This window comes from Dipodomys ordii, unplaced genomic scaffold, assembly GCF_000151885.1.
Source record: "Dipodomys ordii isolate 6190 unplaced genomic scaffold, Dord_2.0 Scaffold31, whole genome shotgun sequence".
Taxonomy (NCBI): domain Eukaryota; kingdom Metazoa; phylum Chordata; class Mammalia; order Rodentia; family Heteromyidae; genus Dipodomys; species Dipodomys ordii.
In genome coordinates, this window is record NW_012267247.1 from 7,722,160 (window position 1) to 7,735,636 (window position 13,477).

At 40.6% G+C, this 13,477-nt stretch overlaps 1 protein-coding gene across 1 annotated transcript in view; it reads right to left on the reverse strand.

The window, feature by feature from the left end:
• The window catches only part of Smg6 (SMG6 nonsense mediated mRNA decay factor), a 255,941-nt gene that overhangs the window by 222,044 nt on the left and 20,420 nt on the right, over nt 1–13,477 (reverse strand). The gene's annotated exons all lie outside the window — the stretch shown is intronic.

Below are 13,477 nucleotides of genomic sequence, written 5' to 3' on the forward strand. Positions count from 1 at the left end.
AGGATCATAGATGTCAGCCCCTGGCACTTAGCCAGCATTTTCTTTATGCTGCTGCCCTCTCTGCCTTACAGAATGTCTTCTTATACACTCCTTTCTTTAATAAAATCCCATTTTTTCTTTGCTTAAATCTGCACAGCATCTTACGCTTCAGGATGAGTTGATATCTTATTATCCAGGCTCAGAAAATATTTCAAATACTTTTGTTTTACTGGATATCATAACATATCTTAATTATGCACACACATCTTTCTTTAGACTAGCTCTGTTGGATAAGCATTCTCATGATTATGGAATTATCTGCATTTACCAATACAGTAGCCACTAGTCATACAGGGATGACTAGTGTGACTAAGGAACTGAATTTTTATTTCATTTTAGCTAATTAAAAATAACTAACATATTTATTTATCAGCATAACTGTAGACTGTGATCTCTATTAGCGACTAGTTCATTTCTGTATCTTAGAAACTAGTAATAGGTGATATGTGAGTAAATTAAGTATTAACTCTAAAAATTAGAGAATGCTCATATAATTTCCAGGATGCTAAATAGCTTCAGCAAAAGAGACACTCTGGGACTCAAACAGGGTTCAGTCAATGTGAGCCAAGGACTGGTTGCTCTGCTGTTCTGCCCAGCTATAATAACCTACACAGAAGGCAGTGTCGCCTCACATCTTGTTTTAACTATTGGACTGCACCTATTAGAAATTTGGGGATAACATCCATCTACAGACAGTTGAATTGATAGTGCTGGCTTGTACTTACAAGTTATAAGTACTCCAAAGTTAGTCACTGATGGCTCACACCTGTAATCCTACTCAGAGTAAGACTTGGAGGATTACAGTTTGAAGCCAGACCAAGCAGAAAAGTCTGCAAGACTCCATCTCCAATTAACCATCAAAAAAACAGGGCTATAGTTGTGTCTCAAGTGTCAAAGTGCAAGACAGCCATGTGAGTGTGAGGCCCCTGAGTTCAAGCCCTGGTATTGGCAATAGTAAAAAACAAAACAAAAACAAAAAACAAAAAAAGTACTCCAAGTACTCAAGCACATTTTAGACATTAAGGTCTCAAGTTTTCCCAACTGAACAAAATGAGTGTTTAACATTCAACCACCTTAATAATAATAATAGTTAAACTTCTGTAGCATGTAGCATGTAGCATGTTATATGCATAGGGAAATATTCTTTTTTGGGGGGGAGGATCCGGTCATTGGGCCTGAATTCTAGGCTTGGGCACTGTCCCTCAGCTCTTCAGCTCAAGGCTAGCGCTCTACCACTTGAGCCACAGCGCCACTTCCAGCTTTTTTTCTTTTTGCTTATGTGGTGCTGAGGAATCGAACCCAGGGCCTCAAACATGCAAGGCAAGCGCTCTACCACTGAGCCACCTTCCCAGCCCGCATAGGGAAATATTCTAAGCACTTTTTTTTTTTTTTTGGTTGGTCGTGGGGCTTGAACTCTGGGCCTGGGCACTGTCCCTGTGCTCTTCAGCTCAAGGCGAGCTCTCTACCGCTTGAGCCACAGTGCCACTTCCAGTTTTCTAGTGGTTTATTGAAGGTAAGAATCTCATGGATGTTCCTGCCTGGGCTGGCTTTGAACCTCGATCCTCAGATCTCAGCCTCCTGAGTAGCTAGGATTACAGGCGTAAGCTACCAGTGCCCGGCTTTAAGCACTTTTTTTCTAATAACTCATTTCACCTTGCAACTATTTTATAAAATAAGTACTATTATATATAAATACTATTATATATGCTGTTATATATTATTATGTATAAATACTATTATTATATATAAAAAGTATAATATATTATTACTATATGATTTATTATTATTTTTATTTTACAGATGAGGAAACTGAGCACAGAAGGTCTGGCTCTAGAGATTGTGCTCTTCATCTTCAGCAGAAGAAAGATAGATATTTCAGATATATAAAGACCAAAAACTAAAGAAACCTCAAACACAAACCACCAATGGTTTCAGATGTCATTCACTGAGACAACCAGGCCAAACCAACTGAGTTTTGCAAATTAAAGGAAATGGATGCTTCTAGCCCAACTAATACTATGCAAGTAGGTAGAAGCACTTAACAAATGCATCCTAGAAAAATGCCAGCAAGATAAGGATGGAAAGAAAAGTGAACAAAGCCCACTCTTCATGACAATAAAATAGTAATGATAAAACAATAAAAACTCAACATTTTTCTAGATAAATCTACCATCTTGTTGACTGATAAAGAGTTCTTTCTTTCTTTCTTTTCTTTTCTTTTTTTTTTTTGCCAGTCCTGGGGCACTGTCTCTGAGCTTCTTTTGCTCAAGGCTAGCACTCTACCCTTGAGCCACAGTGCCACTTCTAGCTTTTTGTTTATGTGCATGAACCCAGGGCTTCATGCATTCTAGGCAAGCATTCTACCATTAAGCCACATTCCCAGGCCAGGAGAAGAGTTCTTAAGAGTCAAAGAATGTAAGAGTAGCTGGCACCAGTGGTTTATGCCTATAATCGTAGCTACTCAGGAAGATGAGATCTGAGGACCCAGGCAGAAAAGTCCAGAGACCACCAAAATAAAAGCCAGAAATGAAGCTGTGGTTCTTGGTAGAGTGCCAGAAACAGTGACCAGGCCCTGAGTTCAAGCCCCAGGACCAACACAAACAACACACACCAAAAGAATATGTATGTACCATCATTAAAAGATTTTTCACAGCCCAGAAAAAAAATATATTTGAAGCAACTTCTGCCTACCCACCTACCACAATAATACAGGAAAACTTTTCAGTCTCTCAGGAAAGGGAGAGGCAAAAAAAAATCTTAGAACTAAAGGCAAATGAGGCTTCAGTTTAAGGCACATGTGGTCACTAAAATAATTTCACAAACTACTCAGCTGTGGGCACCAAAAAGCAAATAACCAGCATACAGGGAGTGCTGGCAACCTCATACAAGCTTCACATTTAAACAAGGCACCAAATAAGGGAAGGATTCTGGTGCATCAACTCCTAGGAAAAGTGTTTCAAGTTAAAAATGGCTATTCAGGTTTGGATGTGAACCTCTGTATCTGTTCTTTATCAAAAGAGGCAACTGTACCTCACTGGCAGCTAACAGCAGAAAGAAGAAAACTTAGAACAAAAATGTATTACACAGCGACAACAAAAGTCTAGTACAGCCTGTCATTTACCTTGACACCAAAGACAAAGTTACATACAGAAGTTCTGGGATTCCACATCTGACCTGAAGCAAGCATGTGCAGATATAAGCAGGCCACAATGTTATTCTCCCTCCAACAAGATTAAGGCCAAGATCAAAATACTTTTGATAGAGACTCAGTTTCAACTAGTGAAAATAGTGACTAAAGGCAAGGCTGACTTCCAAACAGATTTTTGTCAGTCTTACCTTTTCTCACACCCAAACTATCAATTTTAAAACAACAACAATAACCACATATCACAGGGAGCTCATGCCTGTAACCCTAGTTACTCAGGAGGCTGAGATCTAAGAATCAAAGTTCAAAGCCAGCCTGAGCAGGAAAGTCCATGAGACTCTTTTCTCTAATTAACCACTTAAAAACTGGAAGTGGAAGATCTGGGAAGGTGGCTCAGTGGTAGAGCGCTTACCTTGCATGCCTGAGGCCCTGGGTTCGATTCCTCAGCACCACATAAGCAAAAAGAAAAAAGCCGGACGTGGTGCTGCGGCTCAAGTGGTAGAGCTCTAGCCTGGAGCTGAAGAGCTGAGGGACAGCGCCCAGGCCCAGAGTTCAGGCCCCACAACCGGACCCAAAACAAAAACAAAAAAAAACAAAACTGGAAGTGGAGCTGTGGCTCAAAGTGGTAGAAACTTGAGCAAAAAAAGCTCAGGGACTGTGTCCAGGGTCTGAATTCAGGCCCTGTGACTCACCAAAAAAAAAAAAAAAGAGAGAGAGAGAGAAAGAGAGAGAGAAGAAAAAGAAAGAAAAAATATCAAATCAGATGCCAATAATCCTAACTACGCAGGAGGCTAAGATCTGAGGATCACAGGTTGGAGCCAGCCCAAGCAAGAAAGTTTATAACTTTTATCTCCAATTAACTATCAAAAAAAGCTGAAGTAGAGCTATGGCTCAAGTGGTAGTAGCCTTGAGCAAAAAAGCTCAGGAATAGCACCCACACCCCTGAGTTTAAGCCCCAGTCCAGGGAAAAAAAAGAAAAAACTCACAACTCAAACACCTTTTGAATCTCTCTATCTTTAACTTATCTTCCAAGTTTTTCATTCATTATTCTTATCTTCTCTTAACGAAAATCACTTTTTTTTTTTGGTCAGTTGTGGGACTTGAACTCTGGGCTTGGGCACTGTCCCTGTGCTCTTCAGCTCAAGGAGAGCACTCTACTGCTTGAGCCACAGCGCCATTTCCGGTTTTCTAGTGGTTTATTGGAGATAAGTGTCTCACGGATTTTCCTGCCTGGGTTGGCTCTGAACCTAGATCCTCAGATCTCAGCCTCCTGAGTAGCTAGGATTACAGGCGTGAGCCACTGGCGCCTGGCTAAAAATTACTCTTTACATGGATACCAGAAAGCAAGGAAAGCATGGAGAGAGAGAGAGAGAGAGAGAGAGAGAGAGAGAGAGAGAGAGAGAGAGAGAGAGAGAGTGTGTGTGTGTGTGTGTGTGTGTGTGTGTGTGTGTGTGTGTGTGTGTGTGTTCTAGTCCTGTTACTGTTACCATTAGAAGAAAAAGAAGGGAAAAAAGAATAAAAATGATACAAGTATAAAACCACAAGTGCACTCAGTTTGTGACAATTTATCAACTTGAATCTGTACTTTTTTCCTGCCATATATCACACTGCAATTTCTTCTTCTGTTCTGTAAAAAGGTCCTATTCTAATAGACAATATCCTTTCTCATATGTGCTAACCCCAGCAATTCGAACTGTAGGGTAGTAAAAATTAAGGTGATTGTGCTAGAAGTTTTTCACTCTACCCCGTATATACTTACCCCCACCACAATCCTAACTCTGATGTGGTCAAAATTAAAAGTAAAAAGTTTAAAATTTTGTAGGTTCTACTTGGGTGCAGAAACCTGCATTGGTGTTAAATAGCAAATTGATCCCTATTTCACAGAAGCAGAAAAAAAAATTCCTTTATGAATAAAGGAATCTGTTAATAGAAAAATTTAAATATATATTCCAGGGCTGGGAATGTGGCTTAGTGGTAGAGTGCTTGTCTAGCATGCATGAAGCCCTGGGTTCAATTCTTCAGTACTACATAAACAGAAAAGGCCGGAAGTGGTGCTGTGGTTCAAGTGGAAAGTGCTAGCCTTGAGAAAAGGAAGCTTAGGGACAGTGCCCAGGCCCTGAGATCAAGCCCCAGGACTGGCAAAAAAAAAGGAGAAAATATTCTAGAGTGGGGAGTGGTAAGCAGGAGAAAATGAGGGAGGGGATAACAGTGTTTAAAAAGAAATGTAGAGGGGGGCTGGGAATGTGGCTGAGTGGTAGAGTTTGCCTTGCATGCAGGAGGTCCTGGGTTCCATTCCTCAGCACCAGATAAGCACAAAAAGCTGGAAATGGCGCTGTGGCTCAAGTGCTAGAGCACTAGCCTTGAGCTGAAGAGCTGAGGGACAGCACCAGGCCCAGAGTTCAGGCCCCATGACCAAAGGAAAAAAAAGAAAAGAAATATAGGGGGGCTGGGAATGTGGCTTAGTGGTAGATTGCTTGCCTAGCATACATGAAGCCCTGAGTTCAATTCCTCAGTACCACATAAACAGAAAAATCCAGAAGTGGTGATGTGGCTCAAGTGGTAGGGTGCTAGCCTTGAACAAAACCAAGAAACTCAAGGACTGCCCAGGCCCTGAGTTCAAGCCGCAGGAGAAAGAAAAGAAAGAGAAAGAGAAAGGAAGGAAGGGAGGAAGGGAGGAAGGGAGGGAGGGAGGGAGGGAGGGAGCAAGGGAGCGAGGGAGGGAGGGAGAGAAAGAAAGCAAGAAAGAAAGAGAGACAGGAGGGAGGGAGGATATTCATTACCATACTTGTGTAACTTTACCTCCCTGTTCATTACCTTTACAATAATTTTTTTTGGTCCAGTCGTAGGGCCTGAACTCTGGGCCTGAGCACTGTCCCTCAGCTCTTCACCTCAAGGCTAGCGCTTTACCACTTGAGCCACAGCGCTACTTCCAGCTTTTTTTAATTCTGCTTATGTGGTGCTGAGGAATCGAACCCAGGGCCTCACGCATGCAAGGCAAGCGCTCTACCACTGAGCCACCTTCCCTGCCCCTAAATAAATTTTTAAAAAGAATACATTCCAGAAGATCTGCACTGACCTGAAGGGATAGCATCTCATAGTACCAAGGGCATCTATTAATGCCTTATTCAGCCTTCTGATATATGTCACTTTTAGGTATTTTAAATGTCATACTGTTTAACAGATCTGTCCAGAATTGCAAAGGAAAACCTGCCCAAGAAATTCCTCAGAGAAAATGTCAACTGCCTCAAAAAAGTTTGCTTTACAAATTAGGACCTCACATCACAAAGTACAAGTCAGTTCAAAGTAGTACAAGTCAGTTCAAAATTTCATTAGACAGAAGTAGATTTTAGCGTCCTTACCAAAAAACACTCAAGAAAAATGCAAATATAAATTCTTACCCAGTTTCTCTTTTCCTTGTGCTTCACTAGATAGTCCTACTACATATATAAAGAGCAAGATCAGGACTTATTGCCAATGGTTACAACACAAAGCAGAACCTATTCCTAAGCCAAGCTGGGTTTGGCTCAGAAAGCTTCCCAGAATGATGGAAGGCCATGACTTTAAGATGAGTCAACTTTAGCTAATGCATAAAATAAAACAGGGGAGAACTATTTGAAGGATTCACTTCTAAGCTTGGGCCAAATCAAAAGCCTAAATCTACTTTGTGATGAAATCTCAGTTCCAAATGAGATAGCATCAGTGTGGACATCTGTATCATGACCTAAGGTATTCCAATAATAGACTCTCAGCTAGGAATTTCAGAAGCAACCATTCTTTGCAGGTTTTCTCTTGTTTTTGGCAGTACTAGGGACTGGACCTCATGCATATTAGACAAGTGCTGTTACCAATGAGCTATATCTCACCAGCTCTTTTTGTTGTTGTTCTTTTATTTTTGTGTGTGTGAAATAAGGTCTTGCTATATAGTTAAGGCAAGCCGCCAACTTGTAATTCTCCTGTCTGGAATTATAGGCTTGAACCACCATACTTGTCTTCTATCGATTTTTAACCACACAATTTTATTTATTTGCCAGTCCTAGGGCTTGAACTCTGGGCCTAGGAGCCATTCCTGAGCTTCTTTTGCTCAAAGCTAGCACTCTACCAGTTGAGCTATAGTGCAACTTCCAGTTTTTTCTGAGTAGTTTATTGGAGATAAAGAGTCTCATGTACCTTCCTGCCTGGGTTGGCCTCAAACCATGATCCTCATATCTCAGTCTCCTGAGTAGCTAGAATTACAGGTGTGAGCCACCTGTGCCCAATCCACATCATGTTTTTATCTTTACTGTTCCTTCCTAGCTACACTTAAAGAATGTCCATTCTTGAAAATTAAGAACACAAACTATCTTCTGTGACTTTTCCTAGTCATCCATTGTCAATCTTTCTTCTCTATATTACCTCTGTAACAGTATACCTGTTTATATTAGTACACTTGTAACATTTTATCACAGCTATTTATTTATATATGTTTTTCTTACTATACTGTACCTCTAAGGAAAGCATCTTGATACACAAAGTGCCTACAATAATAATTAACATATAATATTTATGGAAACTACCTAAATGGGAAAAGGTGATCAGAGATAATCAGAATCAGAGAGTGCTAGCTGACCTAAGAAGGGGTTTTACAACTGAATAAGCAAGTGAAAAGAGAAAAATGTTCATATTAAACTGTGAAGCCAACAGTGGCTCATGCCTGTAATCCTAGCTATGAATAGCTGAGAACAGGAGAACTGCAGTTGGAAGCCATTGCAGACATAAACACAAGACTCTCTTCTCAACCATGAAATGGGACACAGGGGCATATGCTTGTCATCTTTGCTATGTGGAAGGCTAAAATTGGAAGGATCTCAGTTCAAGGCTAGCCCTAGGAAAAAAAAGTTCTCGAGAGACAATTTCAACAAAAGAAACTGGGGATGGTGATACATGCCTATCATTCCAGCTACAAGAAGTGAAAATAGGCAGATTGTGGTCCAGGTCTGGGTTTCGGCACACCCTATCATAACATAAACAGTACAAAAAAATGGGTGGGAGGTATGGCCAGGCCATGGAATACAGCCTAGCAATTGAGAGCTCCTGGAATTCAAAAAAGAAAGGGAAAACAAAAAGCAAAAACAAACAAAAAAACAACTGGTGAAGCCAGTTATTTAAGGCAATTTACAAAAGTATATGCTATGTTTTAAAAATGTATTTTATTTTTTGTCAGTCGTGGGGCTTGAACTCGGGCTCGGGTCTGGGTGCTATCCCTCAGCTCAAGGCTCAAGGCTAGAGTTCTACCACTTGAGTCACAGCACCACTTCCAGCTTTTTCTTTATGTGGTGCTGAAGAATTGAACCCAGGGGGGCTGGGAAGGTGGCTCAGTGGTAGAACGCTTGCCTTGCATGCCTGAGGCCCTGGGTTTGATTCCTCAGCACCACATAAGCAAAAAGAAAAAAGCTGGAAGTGGTGCTGTGGCTCAAGTGGTAGAGCGCTAGCCTTGAGCTGAAGAGCTGAGGGACAGTGCCCAGGCCCAGAGTTCAGGCCCCCAAAAAAAAAAAAAGAATTGAACCCAGGGCCTCATGCATGCAAGGCAAACACTCTACCACTCAGCCACCTTCTCAGCCCCAAAAAAGGATTTTTAAATAATATAAAGAAGTCACCAGTAAGTCTGATACTTATTAGAGGAAGTTACCAGCATAGCTATAATATCTGGAACAATTGAAATAGAGAATCACTATGAATTGTAAGTTCAGAAATGTGAATGGGATTTTTTTTTAAAGCCTATACAACTATCTCTAGTACTAAAAGGAGAAATTCCCACAGCTGATACCATGTAATACAAATAGCAATGATTCTCCAGGTCTCTGTTATTATTTGCCATAATACAGGATGATTATACACCAAAGGACATATTGGTAAAAAGTAACACTACTGGTAATGAACATGTTTCCTAGTTACATAGCTCTGTGATGGTTCTAGGCATGACTGATATGTAAATATAATAGAGATGCCTTACAATTCCCATAATAGATGTTCAACAGATACTGGATCCATGGATGGAAGATTAAAAAAAAAAAAAAAGAAAAGAAAAGCCAAGCACTGGTGGAACATCTGTATTAGCTACTTAGGAGGAAGATATCGGAGAATTACAGGTGAAGATAGCCTGGGCAGAAACGGTCCATAAGACACTCGTCACAACCACCAAAAAGTAGAGCACCAGCCTTGAACAAAAAAGCTAAGGGATAATGCCCTGGCCCTGGGTACTGGCACTAAAATAATAAAATAATGATGGTGAAAATTCTTAACAATAAAAAGTGAGGCCAAATATATTTTCTAAGCACTTAAGCATCAAAAACATAGTCTAGATATTATTTTTAATTACTTCAGGTCTAGAGTCTATATATACTAATTCTCAAGAGACTAAAACAAAGCAGGAATTTCAAAACTAAATATTTTTGAGTAAAGCAAAAGGTTTTCAATAGGGAAAAAACCCAGAGAATCCTTCTAAAGTTTAAAAAAAAAAAAGTCCACAAACAGGGGGATGACCAAGAGCCAAGGAAACAATTATTCACATTCTCTATTATAGCCCAAATGTTATTTTACCATAGTGAAATAAGGGAAGAGAGATGGAATACTGCAACTTTTAAGAACAAAAAGGGATTATAGAATGACAGAATTGCAGGTATATTTCCCCAAGAGTTCAATCAGAAACAAACAAAAAAAAAAACACAGAAAATTATGAGAACCAGGTGCTGATGGCTTGTGCCTATAATCCTAGCTACTTGGGAGGTTGAGACTTGAGAATCAAGGTTCAAAGCCAGTCCAGACAGACTTATCTCCAATTAATCAGAAAAAAAGCGAAAAATAGAAGTGGCTCAAGTGGTAGAGTGCTAGTCGTAAGCAAAAAAGCTAATAAGAGCAAGAGGCCCTGAATTGGAGGAGAAAAATGAAGAAGAGGAGGAAGAGGAGGAAAGGGGGAAAAAAAGATGGAAGAGGAGAAAAAAGAAAAAGAAGAAGCCAGGTGTCAGTGGCTCATGCCTGTAATCCTAGCTACTCAGGAGGCTGAGATCTGAGGATCAAGATTCAAAGCCAGCCCAGGCTGGAAAGTCCATTAATCTCTTATGTCCAATAAACCACTCAGAAAACCGGAAGTGGCTCTGTGGCACAAGTGGTAGAGCACTTGCCTTGAGCTGAAGGGCTGAGGGATAGCACCCAGGTCCAGAGTTCAAGCCCCAAGACCAACAAAAGAAGAAAGAAAAAGAAGGAAGGGTTTGGGAAGGTGGCTTAGTGGTAGAGTGCTTGCCTAGTATGCATGAAGCCCTGGGTTCAATTCTTCAGTATCACATAAACAGAAAAAGCTAGAAATGACACTGTGGCTCAAGTGGCAGAGTGCTAACTTTGAGCACAGAGAGACTCAGGGTCAGTGCTCAGACCCAGAGTTCAAGCCCCAGGACTGGCAAAAAAAAAAAAAGGGGGGGGGAGAGAAGAAAGAGGTGGAGAAGGACAGGAGGTGGAAGGGAGGAAGAAAATCATGAGAAAGACAACATGGGGAAAACAAAAAGGTCAGTGTAGTCCTTCAACCCAAATAACAGTATGTTATATAACGTGATCTGATCCTATCACCTTACTACTGTATTCCTTCCTATAGAAGCTACAAACTGAGCAAGATGCAATGTGTAACACTCACTCTTATTTGGAAGGCTCTTCACAGACTGGGAGTTGGATCCTAAGGGACGATTTATAGTTACATACATTCCAGTTGGCTGGAACTCAGCAGCTGATTGCTCCCTTGTCTAACTTGGTAAAGAGCCAAAGGAGGACTTTCTCAGTCAACCCTTCCAGGCTGGAACATTCTCTAACATTCTCTGCATAAAACTGGATATCAGGTTATTCATAAGATGCCAAAATGATATCTTTACATTGGCTTTGAACAAATCTCTGAAGTACACCACACAGGTTCCCACAAACCTCCACATCATCTAGACATTAAGGCCAAAGACAGCTATTTCTCAGAGGAAAATACAATACTTTTCAAAGTATGTGCAACAAGAAAAAAATCTTTCATGAATTACAAACCAATCTCATTGATTCTTAAAATGGATGAAAAGGCCACAAACATATTCAAAATGGTTTCCTTAAAATATTTTATTCTGTTTTTGGAACAATCCTTTCCACTCAAGTTCTCTCTCACTATTGTTGATCTATGCCATGAATATGTAAACCCAAGACTGCTTCTCTGAGAAGAAATGAAAAGAAAATCTTATGGTCTATTTCTTGACATATTTTTTAAAATCTTACCAAGCTTGGAAATCAGTGGTTCTCAATCAGAACAGGACTATTCTTCTCAGGAAGTGTTTGGAAATGTGTGTGGACCACTATGGGCATTTAGCAATCTAGTGAGCAGGGCCAGGAATGCTAAATACCCTGTAATGGCAGGCCTACAAAATGACCTGTATGCCCTCAAAGGGCTCTCAAAGTAATCAGTATCCTAACGGAAACACCTCAGCAAAACTGACTCCTCTCCTAGCTCCTAAAGAAAGTGATACAAACTTTTTCTGCAAGAGGTCAGAGTAATTTAGACTTAGTAGGGGTCTTTATCATAATTCTTTATAATTTTAAACTTTTATTGGGGGGGGGTCCAGTCGTGGGGCCTGAACTCTGGGCCTGGGTGCTGTCCCTCAGCTCTTCAGCTCAAGGCTAGCGCTCTACCACTTGAGCCACAGTGCCACTTCTGGTTTTTTCTGCTTATATGGTGCCGAGGAATTGAACCCAAGGCCTCATGCATGTAAGGCAAGCACTCTACCACTGAGCCACCTTCCCAGCCCAAGAGTGGTTATATTCTTACATAAAGAGTTTAAAATTGGGGCTGGGAAGATGGCTCAGTGGTAGAGTTCTTGCCTTGCATGCATGAGGCCCTGGGTTCGTTTCCCAGCACCACATAAGCAAAAAGAAAAAAGCCGAAAGTGGCGCTGTGGCTCAAGTGGTAGAGCGCTAGCCTTGAGCTGAAGAGCTGAGGGACAGCACCCAGGCCCAGAGTTCAAGCCTCCTGACCAACAGACAAAAAAAAATATATATATATAACCACTCTTAGCTTACAAGGAATTGAGAAGTTTTTGTCTACCTTGTTTAAGCATTACCAGATTCATTTTGGTCTGTTTACATTAACTTAAAGATGTTGGTAACACCCAGGGCTACTTCAGAGTTAAAAGGAAATGACAGCTACTCCAGAGGCTAAGGAAAAAGGAAAGGATCTATCTATCTCTTATGCTTGGAGTTTGAAACCACCCTGGGCAACATAAATAGACTCTATCAATAACAACAACAATAACAACAATTTAAAAATAATCCAGGAATGGGGACACAGTCCTCTAATCCTAGCTGCCTGGAGGGTAGAAGCCAAGAGAATCTTAAGTTCAAGACTAGCCTGGGTAAAAGTTTGAGACCCTTGTCTCAAAATAACTATAACAGCTTACACTAAGCAAAAGGAAAGAAACGTAAATATCACTTGATGAAGAAGAAATAATTGTACTGTAGAGCTTATAGAATTCACAAACTTTATAGACCATGATAACGACAATTTGCCTTGTGAAGGTTAAAATGTGTTTATGACTTTAACTAAGTATCACTATTCCATAATACTGTGGAATATGTGAAATTTATGTAATTACCTAATCTCAATTTTTAAAAAAAGAAAAAAACAATTAAAGGGGGGGAGGGGCTGGGAATGTGGCTTAGTGGTAGAGTGCTTGCCTAGCATGCATGAGGCCCTGGGTTCAATTCCTCAGTACCACATAAACTAAAAAAGCCAGAAGTGAGCTGTGGTTCAAGTGGTAGATTACTAGCCTTGAGCAAAAGAAGCTCAGGGATAGTGCCCAGCTCCTAAGTTCAAACTTCAGGACTAGCAAAAAAAAAGGCGGGGGCAGCTGGGGCTTGACTCAAATGGCACAGCACTTGCCTAGCATTTGAAAAGCCCTGGGATCAATTTCTAGTACAGTGGAAAGGAAAGAGGTAGGGAAAGGAATGAGAGGGGAAAGGAAAGAAACCAAGGGGAAGGGAAAGAAAAAGGAAAGAAGGAAGAGAAATGGGAGAAGGAAAAAGAAAGTTAATTGCTAGGTTGGAGGCATGGCACCTGTGCTGCAATTATCTAATAAACAAAGTCCTGAGCTCAAAGCCCAGAACTACCAAATAATTAAAATAAAATGTGATGGAATATATTTTAAATGACTCTAATAGCATATAGTACACAATTTTAAAGAATGAAATAAGGGCTGGGAAGATGGCTCAACGGTAGAGTGCTTGCCTTGTATCCATGAGGCCCTG